Source organism: Coturnix japonica, chromosome 6 (genome assembly GCF_054131305.1).
Source record: "Coturnix japonica strain WE chromosome 6, WE-NBRP24, whole genome shotgun sequence".
Lineage (NCBI taxonomy): Eukaryota > Metazoa > Chordata > Aves > Galliformes > Phasianidae > Coturnix > Coturnix japonica.
The window spans coordinates 15551474-15576796 of NC_140668.1; the positions used below are offsets into that span (position 1 = coordinate 15551474).

At 49.7% G+C, this 25323-nt stretch overlaps 1 protein-coding gene across 1 annotated transcript in view; it reads left to right on the forward strand.

Annotated features, from left to right (window-relative positions):
- The first annotated feature begins 2483 nt into the window (after positions 1-2483).
- Positions 2484-25323, forward strand: part of LOC146760357 (cytosolic carboxypeptidase 4-like) — a 164970-nt gene continuing 142130 nt past the window's right edge. The window contains exon 1 of the mRNA XM_085551580.1: positions 2484-2618. The gene's annotated coding sequence lies outside the window, so the exon portion shown is untranslated. The remainder of the gene's footprint in view (positions 2619-25323) is intronic.

The following is a 25323-nucleotide window of genomic DNA, read 5'->3' on the forward strand; positions in this document are numbered from 1 at the left end:
GATTCTGACCCAGACCTGGTGTTTGTGATGGATGGTAGCAAAGCAGTGCAGCCTCCACTATGAGCCTGACTTGGAACAAGCTTCTCCTGTCACCAAGAAAGTCATACCCAAACATTTGCTTCCTTTCCTCGCACCAGAACACAGCTGGCACCGCTGCTGTGCCCGCCCTGCTGCTCCTGGGCCAGAACGGAGTGCCAAGGCAGCAAATGCTGGGAATGAGAGGCCTGAGGAGGCTGCTCCATGTGGCAGAGGTCAGCCAAGACTGCAGATGCCTTACCACAGAGCGCCTTCCTGTCTGTCTGCTCCCTCCAGGGAGCACACTGCTAATGCTGAGCAGGGCCAAGCATGGGACTGAGGAACACCGAACACACTCCCTCCAGTTCTAAAAGACAGCAGTGATAGAACTGAAAATTAGGGATGCACAAGAAAACCCTGGCAAAGCCAACTTTCTGACATGGCTTTTCTCTTAGGGGAGCAGAGGAATCAGTCGCTCCCTTCCTTCATCACTTGGGCCTCTCTGCCCTTGTAACAGCCTGATCCTGATCCATGGAGCAGAGGGCTTGAAAATGGATAGAGGAGAGCTGCCCTCAGTGCCAATCCTCAGTTCCCAGCCCCAGGCAGCAGTTGCTGATAGGGCAGAGGTGGCCACTGCTCTGGGAAGGGCAGTTTTGATGGTCCACAGGCACAAGCTGTGGTGCTGATCTCAAAACAATGCTCCTTTTCCCCCTTAGAGGTTGCAAGAACTGTGTCCTCAGGCTGCACAGAGATGGGTCTGGGAGCAAAGCCGCATTCCCTTTCCTTGCTCACACTGACCCCAGGCGCTGGATCCCAGGGCAGGAAGGTTTCCAGGAGGAAGGTGTGAGGTGCAGCGCTGCAGCTTTCTTCTTCTTCTGGGGCTGTGCCCCCCCACGTGCGCACCCAGCACAACGCCCAGCACAAGGTATCCAGAAGCGTTGCATCCATCCCGGCACAACGATGGGCTGTACCCACATGCTCCACAGTAACCCTGGCCCCACGCTCCTCCAGCTGCAGGCAGCATGAGAGTGGGGACAGCCCCAGCCAAGCGGCACCACTGCTGTCCCCACGGGAGGGTGGCCGAGGGGCCAGGGTTCATGGCCAGTGGTGGGGGCCTCTTTCCAGGCGCAGGGTTGCTGCATGTTGGCAAGGTACGGCGGCTCCTCTCCGGGCAGGCAGTGTTTGTCGCGGTGCTCTGCTCGCCGTGCTGTAACATCGCTGTCATTTTCTGAGAAAACCGGACCAAGGTTTCAAAATGTCAGAGCTGCACACTGCTAGGAGTCCTGGAGACAGGAAACAACCTCTAAAACCCTGACGCCTACAGAATTTATTGACCCCGGAGACAACGTAACCTCTCATTTCCGCGCCGGGCTCATCTCCTCCACCCAGCCGCGTGTCGGGGCCGGGGCCGGGCCGGCAGGAGACGGTTCCGCTCCGCGCAGCTCCGCGTTCGGCTTCCAACGCCGCCTCGAATCCGTGCGTGGCTCCTCCTGGCGCCGCAGCCGTTTCTGCCGGTTCCCTCAGCGGAAAAGCCGCTCGAAAGCCGAAAACGCTCCTGAGCGGTGGCAGCAGCATTCCTCTCCGCTCCTCTCCTCTCCTTTCCTCTCCTCTCCTCTCCGCTCCGCTCCTCACGCACCCGCCTCCCCACGGGGCCCGGGGTCCCGCGTCCCTCCCGCATCCCGACCCGAGCGTTGGTCAGACTCGTGGCTCCGTGCTCCCTGTCGGCGCTGCCCCGCCCGGTGCGCGGCTGCCCGGCCCGCGACACGTCTGCGCGCGGTCGGGCGGCTGCGGCTCAGCCGTGCGTGCGGGGCGGGGAGCGCCCGCATCCCGTGCCCGCCCCGGCGCGGCGGCGCGGCGCGGGGGAGGCGGCGGCCGCCTCCGTGCTGCATCGCGCGGCGCCGCTGGCGGGGGCCGGGGCCGGGCGGCAGCGCTCGGTGCGGAGGATGGGCGCAGCGAAGGGCCGGGCCGAGCACCCCGCCCTGCCCCACCGCACCGCGCGGCGCCGCGGCTGCTCCGCCTGAGCGCGGAGCCGCATGGCCCTGCCGCCCGCCGCGCCGTAGGTGCCCCCGGGGAGGCTCCGCGCCCCCCCCCCCCTTCCAAGCTCCGTCGTTCCGCAGCGAAGCGCGGACACGCAGCGCTCGGCGAGGATTCACCCGGCTCGGCTCCACCGCGAGGTCGGCGGGCGCGGAGCGGAGCGGCGCGGGCTGCCCGCGGCGGGGCGATGCGAGCGGGCTCGGAGGGCTGCGCCGCTGCGTGCCCCGCGCCCGCGCCGTCCCCCCGCCTCCCGCCCGCCCGGCGCGGTGTGTGCGTGTGTGCATGTGCGCTGCCGCTGCCCGCGCCGGAGCCGGAGCCGGAGCCGGAGCCGGAGCCGGAGCCGAGCCGCCGCGCTCCATGGGGCCGTCCGTGCGGGCTGCCCTTCCCTCCGCGGCCGCCGGCAGCCGCCACCGCGGAGCCGGTCTAGGATGCGGCTGCTGAGCCATGGCACAGGGCAGAGAGGCGGCCAGCCTGCCTGCTGCGAGAGTCTGAAGCCCCGCCGGAGCCCGGCCGCGGCCGCCGCTGCAGGGGAAGCGCTCCGGACGCCGTCTTTCCCCGAGAGGCACCAGGTAATCGCGGAGCTGGCGGCCGTCGCCCGGCTCCCGCCGCATTGCAGCCGCCGTTACTTATTCATGGGGGAAGGGGCGCGGGAGGGCGCCAGCGGCGGGGTCCCGCCCGGCTCCGTGCAGGGCTCGCCCCGCATCGCACCGGGACGGGACGGGACGGGACGGGGTGTCCGCCGGCGCCTGGGACTCCCCTCCCGGGGGGGCGGCGGCCGCGGGGCCGCGCGGGGCGAGGGTGGGGTGGGCGCCACGAGCCGGGCCGGGCCGGGCCGCGCTCCCATCGCTGCCCGCGGGACGGCGCCGGCGGCCGCCCGCGGCTGGGGGTGCTGCAGGGCCGCGGATACCGCGGCGGCCGCCGCCCCCTCCGCTCCTTGGCGCGGTGCTGCCGCCGTCTGGGGAGCGCCGGCACCGCCGGGCCGGGCCGGGGCTGCGCGGTGCCGCCCGAGCCCTGCGCTGCCGGGGTCGCGGCCGTGCCCGCGGTCCTGCCGGGCGCTCGCTCGGGGGCACGGCTCGGCTCCTCCGGCTGCGGGGGGTTCCTGAGCTCCTCCGCAGGGAACGCACCGGGTGTGCGGAGATGCGGCTCCCGGCTCCCTCCTGCCGCCTGCCCTCACCGCGGGAGGCTCCCGTCAGCCGCGCCGTCCCGCTGCCCTCGCCCGGCACACGCCTCTCATTGCACCTCTGTCCTGGGAGGCTGTCGCTTGTCCCCGGGATCCCAGGATTTGTGTTAAGTGCCGTCCCTTCCCCTCCCCTCCTTTTTGTGTGTAGTGAGCGCTCCTCGTCTGCGGGAAAGCAAATGTAGGACACAATCAACCTTTTTTTTTTTTTTTTCTGATGGAAGGTTCCCGTTAGGGGAGACAGCACGGCAGTTGTTGAGGAGCCAGCCGAAACCTTGCAGCCATGTTGATGTCAGGAACAAACAAACCTCCCTGCAGGGATCGGCTGCAGCTGAGGAGGGGGCCACGGAGGGCGGCTACACGGAGGGGCAGTTCAGTGCTGCCACACCTGGGGAGCACGGGCAGAGGTGGGCGAGGAGCTGTCACAGCCCTTCGTGCTGTTGCTGCTTGCCAGGCGCTGGCTTGGCATCAGCATGGCATCTGCAGATCACGGCCACTGCCCTCTGTCATTTTCTTCTGTGATACAGGGCAGCAGTATTTCCTCTCCTGTGCTGTTGTCTTCTCTCTCTAGCCTGGTCTGTCATGTCTCCAGGGCAGGCAATTTTCATTGCATTGAGCAACTGGAACAGGAGGGTGTGTTGGCCTTAGCTGCTGGTGTGAACATCATCTGACCAGCCCCCAAACCAAGGAGGGGAAAGCTGGGAGCCTTTAGCTGGGGCTGTCCCTGCACGGTCTCTGGCTGTCTCCTACAGAGCTTGACAGCCCAGGATACCTATGCCTTTCTCGTCATGTTGCTGGTTACTGATCTTTCCCATTCACGTTTACATGTCCCCAGAGTAAGGTGGTGTCTGCTCATTCCTTCTGAGAATCCTTGTCTGAATGCTGCATGTCCAGCCCTTTTCAAGTGAAGGTCGACAGACAACAAAGCAGTGGGATGGATGGATCCTCCCTGGGTTGTTGGAGCCTTTTGGTGATAACTGTGTGTCAAAGGGTTTCTACTTCCTTGGGAGGGCTGGGCTGGTTCTGGCAGCACCCATCCTACCTGCAGCCATCGGCAGGAGCACAGTGCCCAGGGCTGTTGGGGCAGTGTGTGCCTCGTGGTGTGGTGGGGCCTCTGCCTGGTTCCATTAGCTTGGAGTCATCCCCTGGAGCCGTGGGCTGTGTGTGGGTCTCCCCTTGGTGTCAGCCCACTGCTGTGTTTTACTGCTGGAATCTGTCCTGGTGGGGTGGAGCCGCTGTGCTCCAAAACGTGGAGCAGCGATTCCTCTCTGTTGGTCTGAGAGTCAGGTTCAATTCTGCAGGAAGAACCATACCAGAAACTGAATGCTCTCAGTGCCCAAACACCTTTCTGATCTACATTTCTAAATATAAGCTGTTCTCAAGGGATTATGCATTTGTTTAAATGCATAATAAATGCATTTTAATGCATTAAGGCTGTATCAAAATGCACACCCAAGCTTGCCAGCTAGGCCTCCAGTCACAAAGCTTACTAAGAAGCTTCCCATGGTATATTAGCTTGCATTTCTTCTTTCAGAAAAAGCAGTTACCAGTTTTCTCATGGCAGTGCAGTCAGTGGAAATAAATCCTGGCTATTTGAAGAGTCTCGCATGAGTTAGAAGCTGAGCTGGTCTACCAGTTTTGTGGCTTACTAAAACCTACACAAGTCCAGGAATGGACTCCTTGCACTCATCAATCTCATCTTTGGTTTATGCTCAAGGAGGTGCAGTGTTATTCAGATGGTTTCTTGGGTGCTGTCTTTGAATTTGTTGTACAAATCTTTTGCCTGAAGAGATTTGTATTTGGCTGCATCATTATGAACATTGGTAGATGTTGACCATGAGGTAGAGGAAGAAGGTAAGGTGTTGTCCAACCTAAGAATGGGACTGATGAGGTATGTGGGGCAAAACAGGTGGGAACCCAAAAACAAATGTGTCAGAACAGCACAGAAAGAGGGAAACGGAGCTTCCCCAGGCCAATCTGTAACTGAGCTCCCCACGCAGCTGCCTTGGTGTACATTTTTTTCCAAAAATTTCAGAAGATGGGGATGGTGTTCCCGCTGGTGTGGTCTGGGCAAGCAAAGGTGCCTGCAAGCAGTGGGGAGATGGAGCGTCCGAAGGTACCTGGAGAGCTTGTCGGTCTGTTGGGGCGCATGGGGATATGTTAAATGCTGAAAGGATAATGGCTTTCCATTGTTGATCAATATTTCCTATGCTTTCAGATGTGGTAACGGGTTTAGTTTATTAGAACAATCTTTGAATATTCTCTAAGCAAGCAACCCATCCAGAAAATCATGCTAATAGCTTTGTTACTAACAGGCCTGGCAGAATTTGAGCCAAGTAGAAAAGGCTTGTCTAAGTGCTGTTGCAGTGTTTGGGGCCAGGCAAATTCCATGCATTAGGAAAGATTTGTACTCCTTTGACCAGACATCACCGACTGTTGTCTATTTATATGCATCTAAATATATCCTCTGCAGACTTCAGACTCTTAGATAGTAGTAAAATTACTTTTCGATATTATGCTATTAAAATGTGCTTGCTGACACTACTTGATGAGTTTTATGCTAAGAGATGTGTGTGTATGTTTAAAATAAAAATTGTTCTTCAAGTTGTTACCTGAAATGCTTTGGAAGTGAAAGCGTGTTATGGTGCAGATGGAGAGCAAAAAGAAATACGGTTGAATTGAAGCAGTACTGGAGACATACTCAAGCCTCTAAGGCCAAATCCAAACAACTACAGGCTTTTGTTGCTTAAAAGTGAGCCATTCCCTCCATAAATATATATAAAATAATTGTTTACTTTGTGATACAATGGGAAGATTTGCTTCTGATTAGTCAGATATACCTTCTGACTACATGGTTCCTGCATGCTGAATACTGTGAAGTTTGAGACATCATTTTGGAAACAAATCCTGGAAGAAGCACCTTCTTGTCTGTTGTAGGTGTGCATGAGGCCCAGGCAGCCAGCCAATGTTCTTCAGTGGTGCTCCTGCTGGGGCCACCCCTCATCCACAACAGCGCTAATGTGGGTACCCACCTGTGCTTGGCAGCAGGGGAGCTGACAGAGAGGAGCATGAGGTTCTCCTGACCAGGTTAACTGATCTGTCAGCTCCTGAGCTCTGGGTGAGTGGGAGCTGTGCTGTATGCTGCCCCAAAGGGACACACCAGGAAGTAATTGCAGGTGGAGGGGCTGATCTCACTGCATGCTGTGGTGCAATAGTAATTGCTGTCCAGGTAGTGTTTTGGAACTGGCAGTACAGATCCAGGGGTAAAAGATGATACTCTAGTTCCAAGCTTTCATAAATGTTCCCAGTTAACCCTGCTGCAAAAGTGGTTGCGTTGGTGATTCTGTGTCTGACTGGCCTTCAGACTATGATGGAATGGTAATAATAGTAATTTTCTGTGGCATCTCTTGCTTATGGTTCTTGAAGTAAGAAAACCTGTAGAGGAATTGAGAGCAATTGGTATCTGTAGGATGTTGAGACGGGCCACAGAGAAGTTAAATGTATGGTTCTCAGAAAAGGTCTCAAGTCTGGTATTTGGTCCCCTGATGCTCAGGGACAGGTACTGTGCCATCTTCAGCTCCTTGAATCATAGGATGGTATGGGTTGGAAAAGCTCTTAGTCATCATCTAGTTCTAATGCTTACATCTTTCTCTAGATCAGGTTACCCAAAGCCCCATCCAGCCTGGCCTTGAACAACTCCAGGGATGGGGCATCCATAGCTTCTCTGAACACCCTGTGCAGTGCCCTTACTACAATCATAGGTGGACAATCTGAGATCCAGACTGTTAGTCAGAGGAGTCCATTGCCCTGCCATGAACTGGGGTCATGGATTTCAGTGACAGCTGTCCTAGCTGCCAAATAGTCCTGTCATTTAGAAGGGTGTAGTGAAGTCTGTGATGCCTAAAGGGAGTAAGACCTAGGGGAAGGTCTGTGTCTGAGTGCACATTGACGTAGTGCCTGGTGCAGAGGAGGGTGGCAGCGCTGGCCACAGGGCTCCATTCCCCCGTGCCTGCCTTGCTGGCTGCCTGCTGCCTGTGGCTTGGGGCTGGAGCTGTTCTGCTGGCCTAAGCCAGTGTAGCAGTTCTCATGTTCTTGTGGGTTAAATCACTCTACAGATAATGTTTGTCCTGAGCAGGCTGAATAATGCAAAAGGTGATTTGTCAAATGGCTAATTCAGTGGCTAATGGGAAACCTCAGTAAAGGCCTCTTTAATTGCATAGCATGGGACTGGCAAACTGAGTGCTTGTATCTGGTTCCCAGTGCTGCAAAACCATGTCTCATGCTTTATTTTTGAGGTTGCTCTTCCTGCTGAGTTTCTCAACAAGAACTCCTATAAGATCATTTCCATGAGAACACACGATTAGCTGACTTGAAAGTTGAATGCCTGTTTTTTCCCTTGAAGTTTTTTGTTGTTGTTGTTCAAGTTTCTCTGTCAATGTCATGTTGGATTGTTGTTTTTGTTTTGGTTTGGTTTGGTTTATTACAGAGATGAATAAAGCTGTTTTCATTGCCAAAGCATTGTTACGTTGCCAGGTATCTGGTATTCCAGTTTATAATTCCTCATTGTCACAGAGTTCTCTCTAGAGCTCACTCCGGGACAGTGGGCACAACCCGGGGCAGCAGGAACAAAAGCCCCCCCCCCTTTTCTCTAGCGGCAATGCAGCGCGGCCCAGCCACGTGCGTTTAGGGAGACGGGGAAGGGAAGGGAGATTGCGATTAGGTCTAACAAAAAGTAAGGGAGAAAAAAAAGGTGATCTGAGAACGAATGGCAGTTTAATAACCCAATAATGCTAAACAGCAACAAGAGAGTTTCAACAAAGAGAATACCAAGTCCCAAATCTCACCGATGGAGCTGTGGAAGGCAGGAAGGTCTGACCACGTTGTCTCCTCGCAGGGAGCCGGTCCAGCAACGCCGTCCCCTTCCTCACTTCCCTTCCGGTGCCCCACCCCACATGCTCATTAAGGCAGTTCACAGAAAAAAAAACTTGTCCCCTTTACTCCCATTATTAGCATGGTGTTCTGATGTGGAATACCAACACCAACCAAATTGCAAAACCATAACATTCCACCCCTTATTACACATCATCACATCATGCCTAACTTTTATCAACATATAAACAGAAGAGTAGTTAACATGCATTACATATGTACATACAGATATATATATATATATATATATATACACACATGGAATCACAGGCTGCACTCCCCCAGCATCAGATTTCCCTGTGGCACACACTGAACATCCCCATCCTTCTGCATCACCCACCAGGTGCACCCAGGTCCCTGTGCAAAGACAGTTCCACGGAGGGGCCTCCCCTTTTCCAGAGGCTGGAAGGACCCAAACCGCTTTTACCAGCATATTCTTTACATGCACCACAGGAACCTTGTCTCCCTCCACGGTACGCAGGGAGTTGGACTGTGTAGGGCTGTCTCAGTTGGCTGATCCTCGGGTGTTTACCAGCCAGGTGGCTTCTGCTAGATGTTTCTCCCAGTTCTTAAATGTTCCACCACCCATCGCTTTCAGCGTGGTTTTCAGCAAACCGTTGTGGCGCTCGATCTTACCAGCGGCTGGTGCGTGATAGGGGATGTGATAGATCCACTCGATGCCATGTTCTTTGGCCCAAGTGCTCACCAGTGAATTTTTGAAATGAGTCCCATTGTCTGATTCGATCCTCTCTGGGGTGCCATGTCGCCACAAGATTTGTGTCTCTAGGCCTAATATGGTGTTTCTGGCAGTGGCATGGGGTACCGCATATGTCTCAAGCCACCCAGTGGTTACCTCCACCATGGTGAGTACATAATGCTTACCATTACGAGTCTTTGGCAGGGTGATATAATCAATCTGCCATGCCTCCCCATATTTATACTTTTCCCATCGCCCTTCCCCCCAGAGAGGTCTCATCCTCTTGGCCTGTTTGATCATGGCACAGGTGTCACAATCATGGATGATCTGCGCAATAGCATCCATAGTTATGTCCACCCCTCGGTCTCTAGCCCACTTATGTGTTCCATCTCTGCCTTGATGGCCTGAGGTCTCATGGGCCCACCGAGCTAGGAATAACTCTCCCTTATTCTGCCAATCCAGGTCTATCTCAGCCACCTCAATTCTGGCAGCTCGATCTACCTGGTGGTTATTTTGTTGCTCCTCTGTTGCTCGACTCTTGGGCACGTGGGCATCTACGTGACGCACCTTTAGGACCATGTTCTTTATTCGGGCAGCAATGTTCTTCCATAGTTCAGCGGCCCAAATAGGTTTACCTTTCCGCTGCCAGTTGTTTTGTTCCCATTGCTGCAACCACCCCCATAAGGCATTGGCCACCATCCATGAGTCAGTATAGAGGTAAAGCACTGGCCATTTCTCCCACTCAGCAATGTCTAGGGCCAGCTGGACAGCCTTTACCTCCGCAAATTGACTCGATTCTCCTCTTCCTTCCGTGGCCTCTGCAACTCGTCGTGTGGGGCTCCACACTGCAGCCTTCCATCTGCGATGTTTCCCAACAATGCGGCACGATCCATCAGTGAACAGGGCGAACTTCTTTTCATTTTCCAGAAGTTCATTGTATGGGGGAGCCTCTTTGGCACGTGACACCTCTTCTGCTGGTGGTGCTTCAAACTTTTTACCTTCGGGCCAGTCCATGATCACTTCTAGGATCCCTGGACGGCTGAGGTTCCCCATCCGGGCCCGCTGTGTGATTAGTGCAACCCACTTACTCCATGTGGCATCTGTGGCATGGTGAGTGGAGGGAACCTGCCCTTTAAACATCCAATTCAGCACTGGAAGTCGAGGTGCCAGGAGAAGCTGCGTTTCGGTGCCAATTACCTCAGAGGCAGCCCGGACCCCTTCATATGCGGCTAGGATCTCCTTCTCAGTTGGAGTATAGCCCTCTTCCGACCCCCTATATGCTCTACTCCAGAATCCTAGGGGTCGGCCTCGGGTCTCATCTGAGGTTCTCTGCCACAAGCTCCAAGTGGGACCTTTCTCCCCAGCAGCCGTGTAAAGGATGTTCTTCACATCCTGTCCCATCCGTACTGGCCCCAGGGCCACAGCACGGGCTATCTCTTGCTTGATTTGCTCAAAGGCCTGCTGCTGTTCAGGGCCCCACGCGAAGCTATTCTTCTTTCGGGTCACCTGATAGAGGGGGCTCACAATGAGGCTATAATTTGGGATGTGCATCCTCCAGAAGCCTACCACACCCAGGAAGGACTGTGTCTCTTTTTTGTCAGTGGGCGCAGACATTGCAGTAATTTTGTTGATCACGTCTATTGGGATGTGGCGACGCCCATCTTGCCATTTCACCCCAAGAAACTGGATTTCTTGGGCAGGGCCCTTCACTTTGTCTTGCTTAATAGCGAAACCAGCAGACAGGAGGATCTGGATTATCCGTTCTCCTTTTTTAAAAACCTCCGTCGCTGTATCACCCCACACAACGATATCATCTATATACTGCAGGTGCTCTGGAGCACCGCCCTGTTCCAATGTGGCTTGGATCAGCCCATGGCAGATGGTCGGGCTGTGTTTCCACCCCTGGGGCAAACGATTCCAAGTGTACTGAACACCCCTCCAAGTAAAAGCAAACTGTGGCCTACACTCTGTGGCCAAAGGGACAGAGAAGAATGCATTGGCAATATCAATGGTGGCATACCATTTTGCCTCTTTTGATTCCAGTTCATACTGGAGTTCCAACATGTCTGGCACTGCAGCACTCAATGGGGGTGTGACCTCATTAAGGCCACGATAGTCTACTGTCAGCCTCCATTCTCCACTGGCTTTGCGCACTGGCCATATGGGGCTATTGAAGGGTGAATGGGTCTTACTAATTACTCCCTGACTTTCTAGTTGTTGAATGAGCTTATGGATAGGGAGCAAGGAATCCCTATTAGTACGGTACTGTCGTCTGTGTACTGTTCTCGTGGCAATTGGTACCCGTTGTTCTTCCACCCGTAGTAACCCCACAGCAGACGGGTCCCCTGATAGGCCAGGCAAATCAGACAGCTGCTTAATATTGTCTGTTTCTATAGCAGCTATTCCAAAAGCCCATCTGTATCCTTTGGGGTCCTTGAAATGTCCCCTTCTTAGGTAATCTATTCCAAGTATGCAAGGAGCCCCCTGGCCAGTCACTATGCGATGTTTCTGCCAGTCTCTACCAGTGAGGCTTATCTCGGCCTCCAATACAGACAGTTCCTGCGAACCCCCAGTCACCCCATGTATATGTATCCATTCTGTCCCTTCGAAACCTGAGGGTATCAGAGTGCACTGTGCACCAGTATCCACCAGTGCTTTATATTTTTGTGGTTCTGATGTGCCAGGCCACCGAATCCACACAGTCCAATACACTCTATTATCCCTTTCCCCCCCCTGGCTGAGGGCAGGGCCCCTCTATTGGTTGTCTGCAGCGGTAGAGGCAACCTCAGTAGTGGCTGACCTCTTTTGTAATTTTCTTACCCGTGCTCGCAGTACAAAATTGGGTTCGTCATGCCACTTCTTCATATCCTCTCCATGGTCACGCAGGTAGTTCCACATGGCACCACGTGACATAGGCTCACTGCGGTCCTTCACTCGGACAGGTGTGCATTTGCGTCTGACAGCTGAGACTGCCACAGGTTCACTGTGGTTCCTTGCCGCAGACCAGCTCTTCTGCATGTTGTCCTGTCTTTTCTCCATTCGGTCCATTCTATCCACCATTTTACAGATGGCTGCGATGGTGGTACGGTGTGGCAGTAGTGAGTATTCGATATTTTGCAGTGAAAGGATGAGCTCAAAAATTTCAGGTCTCCTATCCAGCTCATCATACCTGTTAGAGTTCGTTAATAGTATACTGGAATACTTCACTGGTGCTGACCGTATGAGTTTCTTGCATATTTCCGGAGTACCGCTCACCTTTTCTGGGTCATGGTAATCCTCTGGGTCCCCAGGGACAAACGTGGGATCGAACAGCATTTCTGCCACAGCCATTTCTCTCAGGTACTGGATACCTTCCTCAGCTGTACTCCATTTTTCCAGTACAGGCTCCAAATCACTTTTGAGAAGACAGGTTGCCTTTACAGCTGATAGAATCCTCTCCCAGAGATTGGCGACTCCATCGAGACATCTGCTGATCCCTCTGTCAATAGATGAGTCTCGAGCAATGTTTCCTAATTGACGAGCCTCATCGCAGCTTAGAGACATGCAGGAGGCCCCATTGTCCCAACACCGGAGCAGCCAAGTGACAAGGCGTTCACCTGGGAGTCGGGCAAACTCCTTTCTCGCACTTTGGATTTCAGTAATTTTCAGAGGTTTACGAGTAGAGGAAGCAGTGACTTTTCCCTCATCATCACTATCTTCTCCGCGTCTGTTAGTCTTCTGGGTTGCCTTTCTCAGTGGTTTTGGGGAGGGTCCCTCACCAGGATCTTCCTCTACTTCCTCCATCCGTTCCAGACGTGAGGGCACACGCTCCCATCTCTGGCCTTCATCGTCACTATCTTCTCCATGTCTGTTAGTCTTCTGAGTTGCCTTCCTTGGTGGTTTTGGGGAGGGTCCCTCGCCCGGATCTTCCTCTACTTCCTCCATCCGTTCCAGACGTGAGGACACACGTCCCAACTCTGGCCTTCCACTGGGGCGACTGACACTGATGCTGGTGCTTCCTGTGGTCGGCTGGGATTAACTTGTTGCCTTCCCCTTAGTATTTGGATCTCATTCTCGAGACTCTCTATCTTTTTCATAAGCCATTCGTTCTGAGATCCCCCTGATCTCCCACACTCACTCAGGGGTTCTATTAATTTCCCAAGGTCCCTCTGGTGTTCAGGGGTGAGATTACCTGATACTGGGGGTCCTGATGCTTCTGGCCCTTTTCCTGAGTCTCTCTGCACTATTCTTTGCAAGTCTCTCTGCAATTTATAGTAAACTACTACAATTAGAGAGACTAACAACACAGTATTCCAATTGACACCCCAGTCATACTTAAGGAATTCAGAGCATTCGTGAGCCAGTTCAAGCACGGTGCCTGTGATGTTCGTTAGTCTGGAAGGGAGCCAGGCAGATATCTCTATCCCTGCCAGCCATCGGCTTAATAAATCTACCCCTACCCCCAACATCAGGAAGTCCTTAAGCCAAGACCACAGGAACCTAGGGACTATCAGTCCTACATACAGGGCTGCTGAAAAAGACCACCTAATTACTGCCCAAAACATTACCCTGAGCTGTGCCCGCATTCTCCACCAAAAATGTCACGGAGTTCTCTCTAGAGCTCACTCCGGGACAGTGGGCACAAACCCGGGGCAGCAGGAACAAAAGCCCCCCCCCTTTTCTCTAGCGGCAATGCGGGGCGGCCCGGCGCGGCCTGGCCACGTGCGTTTAGGGAGACGGGGAAGGGAAGGGAGATTGCGATTAGGTCTAACAAAAAATGAGGGAGGAAAAAGGTGATCTGAGAACGAATGGCAGTTTAATAACCTAATAATGCTAAACAACAACAAGAGAGTCTCAACAAAGAGAATACCAAGTCCCAAATCTCACCGATGGAGCTGTGGAAGGCAGGAAGGTCTGACCACGTTGTCTCCTCGCAGGGAGCCGGTCCAGCAACCCCGTCCCCTTCCTCACTTCCCTTCCGGTGCCCCACCCCACATGCTCATTAAGGCAGTTCACAGGAAAAAAACTTGTCCCCTTTACTCCCATTATTAGCATGGTGTTCTGATGTGGAATACCAACACCAACCAAATTGCAAAACCATAACAAGTGCCTTTGCAGTGCTGCCCATCCCAAGCACAGCCCGAGTGCCCCAGCAGCAGCACCACCATGCAGGAGCAGGTCAGCATCAGTGAGGTGAAGCTGAGCATCTTAGATGGGGACTTAGAGTCAGGCTGCCAGTCCCAGGCACCAGGCAGCAGCACCAGCTCTGAGCCACTCTCATCTTGACAAGAGGGGTCCCATCTTCACCCCTGACCTCTCAAGCCCTCCTGTCTTTTATTGAATAAAGTCACTCATGCTCAATTATCGCCTTGACTGCATTCTGAGTATTCATTCACAGTGATTGTGATGAATGCAACAAACAGCAAGGCAGCTCAGCTTGCAATGCTATGGCTGTGGGGTTCGTGCAGGCAGAGCTCTGGGTTCCCATTTTGCCTGGCTTTGGGATGTCTGCAGCAAGATCTCTACCATTTTGTATGGGAGCAAATAATCTCTAGCATCCAGGTTGCTGCTCATGATAATCCCAGTCTTCCTGGCTGTCACTTTGTGATACCTTTCAAAGCCTTCTGATACTCTTTGATGCCTTGGCTGCTCCCTAACACCTCTGTCCTCCTGCCATGTTGACTCACGTCTCCCACTTTTAAGCTGGCTTTGCAGATCATCTCCAGCCCTGTCATCATCACGCTGCAGCAGGAGGTGCTCACCTGGCCCAATGTCTGGCAGTGCTGCTTGTTCTGCAGATGAGCAGCTGCCTCCTCATCTCTTCAGCTACAGTAGTTTTTCTCAGGGCAGTTAGATGCAGTCGTGCTCCTCTGGATTTGGTGTGTTAAATCCATGCTGCATGGCAGCAGTCAGTGCAATACAAAGGTGTTCTGTGTGCCACAGCATTTCTCCAGGGGCTGCCAAAGGTAGAAGCACAACACAGCACCATCCTTCTGACAGTAATGTCTGTGAGTGTTAGACATGTGAGCACTGCATCATCCCCAGCGTGTCAGTGCTTTTCCACACCAACCTGACTCTCACACTCTGCACTGAATGAAACTCTGCTCTTGTGGAGACAAATGCTTTCTGTCACATCCTCCATCCCTGCAACCATTTGCCGGTAGGCAGCTCTTGCAGAAGAATCAAGCAGCAGAACCTTTTGCTCACCCTACAGCATGCAAATGCTATGAAAGCAGAAATAACCTGGCATGCTCTGGGTCTGCAAGGCTGCACAGATGGGAGAGGTAGATTGTGTTTTTGCAGTGGAAGTTTCCAGTATTTTCAGTACATAGTGTAGGCCCTAACTGAATGTATAACCCTCTTGTAAAACAGCTGTATAAGTAGTTTTTCCACCAAGAAAGTTGCTGAACAGAGTTAAGTTCAGACTGGGGGCATTCTGACATGGGGAGAATTGAGACAAGCACAAGATAAATACGCAGGGTGGGTAGAGCCCAGCACAGGACAGAATGAATGTACTGACTTTTGGAAACATTGCCCTTCTCTCTCTGCAGAAAAGTACAAGGCAGACCTAAAAACAAGAGGTTGGTAATTGACCTTATATGGAAATGAAACCTAGCAACAGTCTGGAGGAGTCTGTGAGCCTGAGATGCTCAACCAATGAGAGCCATGAGAGCATCACCTGCATTGGGTTTAGGGCACAGAACAGAATTGATTTCACTGACTGGTGTGCAGTTTCTCCCTTGCCAATAGGGGATGTGCGCGCAGTATTGCAATAATGAATAAGCACTGCTGCTATCGCTGCCATCTTTGCCTAACTAGAAATCTTTGACTTTGAGAGTTTCTCACACAAGGGGAGAGGGTAAGAAAGTAAAGAGGCACAGAAAACTAAGGGAAACTGCTCTTCTTTATCTTATCTATAAAAATTGATACGATGCTGTCGTGCATTTTTTAATTTATTTTTAATTTTTTGCCAATGTCAGTTAGATTGTTTTAAAATATCCACACACCAAAATCTGACTACCAAGCAAATGTAATGAAAATGAAATGAAGGTGAGTTAGTGGAAAGCACAAGGCCATATTATATTAGGCTCTAGCAAATTTACAGGCACTCACTGCACAAAGAGGTAGATCTGAGTTGCACATTATATGATTCCCACAAAGATTAAGGAAATCTGAAGCTTTCAATATATTTTTTTTATTCTTTTCTCATTTCATTTTTTAAACACCTGACCCAGACCCCAACCCTCACAGGAGCTGTAAAGATAACAGCAATAACCCGCAATGTAACTCTAATCCTAACCCTTACCCTGATTCTAAAATCGTCTCTAACTCCAAATGTAACAACAAAAATGATGCTAGAAGTTTGTAGCAAAAGGAACCTTAACCCTGATCATAATCCAAAAACAATCATTAAGGTAACAATAATCTTTACCTTAAGAGTAATATTAATCAGAGCCCAGATGATGCCTGCATCCAATCAGAAGCATGCTTTGTATTATTTAAGAGTTGTATTTTTTCCAATGAACTCTCTCTATTATCACTTTTATAAAGTAACAGAGTCTGTTCTTTTTCTCCTGACACTATGCCTTACTCCTGACATCCCCTGGAATTGACCCAGATAGGGCACCATCAAAGTAATGCTAATAGTAATGTCAATCCTAAGGGTATCTCTAGCCTCAGTGTTAATGGGACGCTAACAGCAATCCCAACAGCCTTAAACATTCTGGTGGTGTGACAGAGGTGCTGCCTTGCACATGCTGGGCAGTCCCATTGCCTGTTAAATGCAGGCGGCAGCGTAGAAACATGATGCCCGTGGTCAGAATGCCCTGTGGCAGATCCTGGCACCGGAGAACTGACCGGAGAACCATGAGAGAACTGACAACAAATCACTCGACATCAGAACCGACCCAGTGGTTATTTACAAGCCTTGGGAGACCCAGACAGGATCTCAGAGTGGTGAATGTAGGTACAGAAGTTGTTACTACTCTGTTTTCTTCTAAAAGCTGCTCAGCTGCTTTGCGTTTCAGACCATCCCTGGCTTCACTGTGTGCATCTGTCCAATTGATACCAGGTGTTTTTTCATCTCGGAAGTTGAGGGGGGCGGGGGAGAGTGGAAACAGAAATCAATTCAATTACTCATTTATTTATTGACAGACATTCACGTTTGCTACGTTTGGAGAAGTTTTTATTTGTGTCCTGTGGTTTGTTTTTTTCTTTTTTTCTTTTTTTTTTTCCCCCTTCCCTCCTCTTCCATCTTTGTGTTCTTCCCCTATAATCAAAAGAGAATGGATCCCCAGGGTCTGTCCCGCAGACGTTCTTTCCGTGGTCTCTGCTGCCACCTGCTGGCCAATACACGGAACTGCCACTGTTGGGCGTTCGGTGCCGGAGGAAGCACAACGCAGATCTGAGTTCTGACCGGTCTACGCAGCAAATCCGCCAATCTTTATTGCGATAAGCCCTCCACATGGCATTGCGCATGCACTCGAACACGCAACAGGCACAGATTTCTCCAAACTCCGTGAGGAGCAGGCAAGCAGAACAACTGAGCGCACCACTGCTTGTGATTGGGCCACCCCCATCATAGAGATGTGTGTTAGATCTTTTACCCACCCCTGGACTGGCCTTGTTGTTTAATGATAACCTCTGAAATCTGAGTTACTGGTTCTACCACCTGTAGTGTAGAATAGGTAGCCAATAAATGCTTTTCAACTGTGATGTATCTTTATTCTGCTCCATGCCAAACCTGTGACCAAAACCTCATAGGGGTTCACAAAGAACTCTGGCTCTGCCAGCGCCCCCATCCAGACCCTTCTTGAGTTACATTCACATCTAGTTTGGCTGAAAAGGTTGGACTATAAATACTCAGTGCTTGGGCCTGTTTAACAGATATTTATTTCCTGATTATGCTGTCCATCGATCTTTTTAAACTGAACTCCTGCTCTAATCTGGTCTTTAAACATTTGTTGTCTCAAGACCCTAATGGGTCCAGACTGGATTACCTTAGGGGCTGGACGCCTAAGTCATGGCAGCAGATGGTTCTCTGACCTTTCCACCACCATTCAGAGACTGCATCTGGCTGCAGGCACTCTTGTCTCCCCATCAATTGGGCAGCCTGTTGTATTACAGCACCTGAGGGACACTGGGGGGTTCAGTATGGATAACATAGACCCATACTGATGTAAAGGTGATGGCTGTAGGATGAGATCCATCGTTCCTGATGAAAAATTTATTGACTGGGCTCTCAAAATCATCTTCATAGATTGCCTCTTTCATGCCTAATTCTCTAATATAATTTTGTTAGTCCTCCATAGAGGACCACAGGCTGATATTTAATGGTATGTCATTCTTATTTGGCCATGTTATATGACACACAGCCATAAATCATTCACTGATCAAATGGCTATCCTCATTATGTTGGACAGAGCATACAGTCTTTGCCTGAGGGCAGGGTGAGTAGTAATGGATGTCAGTTTTGAAATTTCCAGTCCGTTCACCACAGCGCTTTCTGCCTCCATGTCCCATAACCAGAGCAGCTATGCTGGCATGCTCTCTTGGTTTCTGTCTAAACCACTGTACTATATCCATCAGTTCAGCTGCTGTATTATGGGCAGCAGGGTTTGGGGGGTTGGACAGTGGTCAGGGCACTCCCACCAGCCTATCCTGCATTTTTTTTTTTTCATTTTAGGGTTACAATCAGTCAGATCTCAAATAGATCTAGTCCAAATGGAACCTCAAAATCTGACCTTTTAGTGCCTTCATTTACAGAGTCCATTTTATACAGATTCCCTTGTACAGGTTCCCCATGGTCTTCCAGAAAGATGTTCCTGATCTTCCATAGGAGAATGATTGAATTAGGTTTTTTCCCCATCAAAACTGCCACCTGTCTTTCCAGTTTTTCAACACTGTCATTCAATAGCTGATTTGCATCAGCCTGAGCCTCTTCAGTTATGTTCAGACAGTTCAAGGCCATTAAAAGTGGCCATGCCACCATGAACGCAGCTAACTGTCATTCTCAAGTTGTACGTATGTCTTTGCTAAGACCATGGAAATACTCAGTCAGGTGGGCCAGGGACTCATGGACCCTCCCTCCGTCCCACACAGGGCCCCATTTTTCAGTGACAGAAGCAGTGCTGCATTTTGAGGATCCTAGGAATCCCAGGACATGCCCTGACAAAAGGTCATTCAAAGGGGTCGTCTTTCCTCATCCAAACCACCCCATGATATTCACAGAATCACAGAATTGTAGGGGTTGGAAGGGACCTCCAGAGACCATTGAGTCCAGCCCCCTGCCAAAGCAGGTTCCCTACACCACGTCGCACAGCTCGGCATCCAGGCAGGTCTTGAATATCTCCAGAGAAGGAGATTCCACAACCACCCTGGGCAGCCTGTTCCAGTGCTCTGTCACTCTCACCATAAAGAAGTTATTGCACACATTAGTGCAGAATTTCCTATGGTCCAGTTTCTGTCTGTTTCCCCTTGTCACTCCTCCACACACTGCTGACAAGAGTCTGGCCTCACCTCTTTGCCCCCCACACCTCAAATATTTATAGACCTGGATCAGGTCCCCTCTCAGCCTTCTTTTCTCAAGGCTAAACAGACCCAATTCCCTCAGTCTCTCCTCATTGGGGAGATGCTCCAGGCCCTTCACCATCTTTGTGGCCCTCCGCTGGACTCTTTCCAAGAGATCCCTGTCTTTTTTTACTGGGGAGCCCAGAACTGGACACAATATTCCAGATGAGGCCTCACCAGGGCAGAGTAGAGGGGGAGGATCACCTCCTTCGACCTGCTGGACACGCTCTTTTTAATGCACCCCAGGATGCCATTGGCTTTTTTGGCTACAAGGGCACACTGCTGGCTCATGGTTAATCTGTCGTCCACCAGGACGCCCAGGTCCCTCTCAGCAGAGCTCCTCTCCAGCAGCTCTTCCCCCAGCCTGTACCGGTGCATGCAATTATTTCTACCCAGGTGCAAGACTCTACACTTGCTTTTGTTAAACCTCATCCGGTTTCTTACTGCCCAGCTCTCCAGCCTGTCCAGGTCTCGCTGAATGGCAGCACAGCCTTCAGGTGTGTCAGCCAATCCTCCCAACTTCGTGTCATCAGCAAACTTGCTGAGGGTGGTCATTGATGAAGATGTTGAACAAGACCGGACCCAGTACAGACCCCTGGGAGACGCCGCTAGTTACAGCCCTGCAGCCAGACACTGCACCGCCAGCAACAACACTCTGCACTCTGCCAGTCAGCCAATTCTCGACCCACTTCACTGTCCACTCACCTATCCCATACTTCCTCAGCTTTGGTATAAGTATGTCATGGGAGACTGTATCAGTTATAGAGGTTATAGAGTTCAATTCCTGTAGTCAATTTGGCGGCCCAGGTGGGACCAGCTCTGTTCGCTGCAGGACCAGCTGAGAGGGAGACACTTTTGGCGCACCCTGAGATTTCTCTGAAGGACTCCCTTCCTCACCTGATCACTGCAGGGACAGACAAGGACCACCCATAGGTGGACCAGGTATGTGTATGGTAAGTGGAGCCCATATGTCTTGAGGAGACATCCTACACAGTTTACAGCCATACGTGCTGCTCCCAGGGAGGTGAGCTCATGGCTTTGGTTGCCAGCTGGGTAGGAAGACTCCTTGGGTGAGTTCCTATGAAAGGGAACTGTATGTCATATGAATGGAAACAAGAACAAATACTCTCTCCCAGGTAGTTGACAATAGGAGGGGCCTAGGTTGGTCTCTCCTACAGGTATGGGATATAGTGGATAGCCTGTCAAATGGTAGCCTGGGTTCTCCAAGTTGTAATCACGGGGCTTATAGGTTGTATGTTCAATATTATCATCAGCTTTAAGTGTTTGGTACCGTGTGTCAAGCCGACTCTGGGAAAAACATTAACGTTTGCAACTGGTCGACCAGAGTATGAGTGTTATTAAGATTCCAGCTAGAAAACGTTGTCAGCATTGTGTAGTATGAATTAACCATGGTTTTTGATCTAAATGTCAGAGTGAGTGTGGTGTGAGTGAGACACAGAACAGCTGCAGGGTGAGTGCCGAGTCCCGATCCATGTTTCCTTCCTCCTGTGAGGGAAATGGCCAGACACGGACAAAGTGAAAGACTGTGTTGTCTGTCCACTTATAAGTACTTTCTGCTTGTATGTAAGAAGACAGGAGTTTGTACTCTGTAGATTAGTAAGATTGTCCTGAGGAGAGGTGTACATTCCACCTGACCAATGAATGTCAACCCATTTATGTAATACTATGTACTTCTTGTGAGGAAGTGTGTGAGGGAGGTGGTTCAATCAGTGCTGGTTCTGTGGCACAGTGTTTATAACTGAAGAATACAGACTGTATTAAGGGAGTTTATGTGAACTGAAGAACTGTACTGTTTGACAAACTGTTTTGATGGTATAAGAAAGTGTAATTGTTAATGATGTTTGCCTTTTGGTACCATGGCAATCACCTAACAGACTATAACTAGTGATTGAAGGGAAAATGAAGGAAAAAGGGTTGATGGATAGGATGGCAGAAAGTCCTTAAATACACTGTCGGTCAGGTTGCACCTTCAGGAAATAAAAATGCAGAGAGGCTTTTATTGTAAAAGTGAGGCTGTAGGGATAATATAACAGAAACTATCAGTGCCTTGATTTGTTTCCTTTGTACTTGCTGTGCTGGAGTCATTTCTGAAAAAAAAAAAATGATGTCTTTTATTTTTATAGCATTCCCTTCCCTTGTAGCCTGGTGTAAAAGGTGCAGCCAACACCAAGGTCATCCCTTCCCCTTCTTGACCAGCAGGAGACAGGGTAGACTGTAACAAGATTAGTGTCTCAGCTGCTCTGTCATTTTGTAGTGTTGCAGGTCACCCCATCGGAGCTGGGGAATTTGAATTGCGGCAGAGTAGGAGTGTGTTTGGTAGAGCAGGCGTTGAAGGCCGTTCTTGAAACGCAGTCCTGTAAATCCTGGCCTCTGGCAGCCCAAGCTGTTTAGTTATGTTTTATGAATCAGGTCATATCGTGTCTGTCACAGCTTCCAGATGCCGAACTCCTTCTGTGACAGCTTTGTCAAGTGTTTTGAAAGGGCAAAAAAAAAAACAACAGCTCGAGGGTCACCGTGGAGGGTAATGCAACGTGCAGGAATTGTTTTTCACAAAGAGCGACTGGCCAGGGGCAAAAGAAGAGTGAGAAATATGAAGAAAGAGGGGGCCTCGGTGGCTGTGGTGCCCTCACTATCCATCATCTCCCGTGTTTAGCACTAACAGACTGTGAATGAGCAATCCACGTAGTGACGTGGAGTCTCTGTACTAACATAGGTGGCGGGCCTGCAAGCAATGCAGAATGTGGATAGACTTGAAACAGCATCCCTGCTCTTAAGTGGTGACTTGCTGCTTAATTTCCTTTACATCTTCCCCTTGCAATCAGAACGCTCTCTGGGCCCACCTTCAAGCTTGTCAAGTGTCTTTCCCACCAGTTGGGATATTACTTGCAATGCAGATACTGTGACCTTATTTGTTAGCTTGTCAAGATATAACTTGAAATTGGGCTCAGCTAAGATACAATAATTGCTGTTTGCACAGGGGGTGATGCTGGCGAGATGCTCCCCATGAGGCCATCTGCTAACCTGTCTCAAATGTAATTTAATAGAAGTCAAATAAAATAAATCAAATTAAAGCATGCAGCTAATGCATGCAAGCTCTGAAATGAATTTGGATTACAAGCAGGCAGTGAGACTAAATAGTTGGTTTCTTCATCCATGAAGAAGGCATGCTGGATAAGACAGTAAACAGAAATAATTGAAGGAGACTCTCAGATTTTGAGGTTGATGGGATATTAGATGACAGGGAGAGATTACTGATATAAGAAGGTTTTTGTTACTAGTATATTCTTGTAGTTAGAAATCGTGAGTTAGAAGTCTTTACAAACAATGTGTTGATGTGCGAAGCTTTGTTAGATGTAGCAGGAAGATAAATCATCTTTGCAGTGCTTGCTGTTAGCTTGTCACGACTGTGATTTACAGGGATTTTCTTTTATTTAAATAAGTGTTTCCTTTAAAAGCATTCCGATAGTTTACAGAGCGGAAGATGAAGTGGCAGCGAATGCTCTGAAATAGAACTGTTTCATTGCAAGTGCTTCATTTCAAGTAAGGATTTGTTCAGACTGTGAAGAATGGCTGAGCTGCAGTGGAAGGATTCCTTGGCAACATAAATTGGAAGAGTTCTGCTAGGAAAATGTTGGGTTGAATATACAAGGAGGCACCAGAATTGGAGAAACATATCAGGCAGTATCAGCTTCACAAACATATAGTGTAAGTCTGCATTGTTTGTAGTAGGCATCAGAAATTCAAACTGATCAGCAGCCATCATTCATGCTGTTAAATTATTTGACAAAAAAGAACCTTCTGGAGATTGTATTCAAAACAGAATATCACTTATGAAGATAGGAATTAAAGAACAAACTGATCTCTTGTGTGAAAACTCCCACTTTAATGATACATAGCGTGTTATTAAGGAAAAGCAATTGGGTGCTGGACATTGTGTTCACTTCTGTTAGTTTTCCTTCTGGAGCTGATAAGACTGTTTCACAACCTGACTCCTTTATTCAGGTATACCTTTATTCCATGCTTTGTAGCAACTTCTGGGGCAAAAAATTATATATATATATATATATATATATATTTCATTTGTCCAACCTTCCTACTAGTAGACCTAAGAGGAGACAGTTTTCCTCTGCCCAGTAGTCTTCCTGGCTTGATGTTCCACTCCCAATAGTGATTGATGTAGAAAGGTGTGATTCATCAGAAATCTCTTCACTGAATGGAAGATCTTCCTGATCTCATGGTGGCTGCACAGTGTCTTGGCATACACACACTGGTTGAAATTTCCTCATGCTATCTACTTTATTGCAATGGCGAATCTTGCTTTATCTATCTTTCTGCCAAGTATGCTGAGATTCTGATTATGCCATAGGATCTCAGTTGCCTGATCATCTTGATGATATGTAAGTATTGCTTAGTTCTGAGCTTGCCTGTGAGCTCCAAGGTTCATCCGTGTTCTCTTGGAAAACTGATGTTCTGTCCATGATCTAAACAGCTACTGAGGAGCCTTTGATTTGAGGGTTTGAACACAAGCTGTTAAAACACTGCAGTGTTTCCAAGTCGCTCTTTAGCCAGGGGAATACAGATTAGGAGCAGCCACTAACATTGAATTGACAGTTCTCCTAAACACTTTTTTTTTTTACGTGCGTGATCAAGTTCCATTAATCATGTTTTAGACACAAACACTGGCTCATTCCACTTAATTCTTTATCAAGACAACACTGTATATCTAGAAGTAAGCTTGTCCAGGCTGAAGGATACATCAGTCCTCACCATTGGAGGGTGGGCAGCAGGACTCCCTGAAAGACCTTCTACGTTATTCCCCTACTTTCAATTTCTTACTCAATTCTCTGAGTTCATCTGAGCTCTTGCTGTCAAGATAAGATTAATTGTTATGAACTGGGAGACAGTTCTTGCTTATTAGTCTCTTTATATGGGAAGAGAAAATTGCTTTTGGGATATTCTACAATATGGGGTAGGTAGACTTGGACAGCAGTGATTCCCCAATTGAGGTCCTTTATTGAGAAGCTCTTGGTGAAATGAAGTGTTAGAAGGTGTATTTTCTAGACTTTGTTTTCTTTCCTTTTTCTCTTTTCCTATGAGTTTTTTAGGTGTAACAAGACACACAAGTTCATACTCTCCCAGCTTGCTAACTGAGGAGAAATGCAGGATAATATTTTAAGAAACATTCCCTGTCAGAATATTTCTAGAGCGGTGGAGTGATAAATATCAAATCAACTGAAGACCAAGAATTTAATTTTTCCCATCTGAGCCAATCTACGATGCTTTTTATCTTGACAAAAAATTGATATTTTATCCCTTTGATAATGGGAGGCTCTGATTTCACTTCCTTTTAATATATCTCATTTCTTATGAGCCATTCCCTGAGGAAGACCTCAAGTCAGAGGCAGAGATGGATCTGTACCTCTTAAAGACACAACCCATGTTTAAGAATGAGCACTGCTTTATGCTGCTGGTGGGATTAGGTGGGTTTAAATTCTTCTCTTTACTACAGAATGTGTCTCACGTAGAGCAGAAGAGCTCGAGGGACTACACAACACAGCTTGTTTCCCTGTTAAATTTGGCTGGTAGTCCCAATGGTGAAAGAAATAGTGACAGGTGCTCTGTTTTCCACGCCCATCGTAGGGCCAACAGGTATCATTTCATGTCCCACGCTGATCTTAGCTTCATGGAGTAAAGAAACACTGGGCAAAACATTGAATCATTTGCACACCGTTCCTCACCTGCCCAGATTCCCACAAGGTGCTTTTCCAGAAAAAAATAAGGGCTTCAGGGGTAGATCCATAGGAATGAGTAAGAAAACAAATGCCTGTCGGGTTATCTCTGTCTCCAGCCTCTGTGAGGCTGTTATGTACAGAATGGCTTCTAGTGCTCAGGGCAATGTATA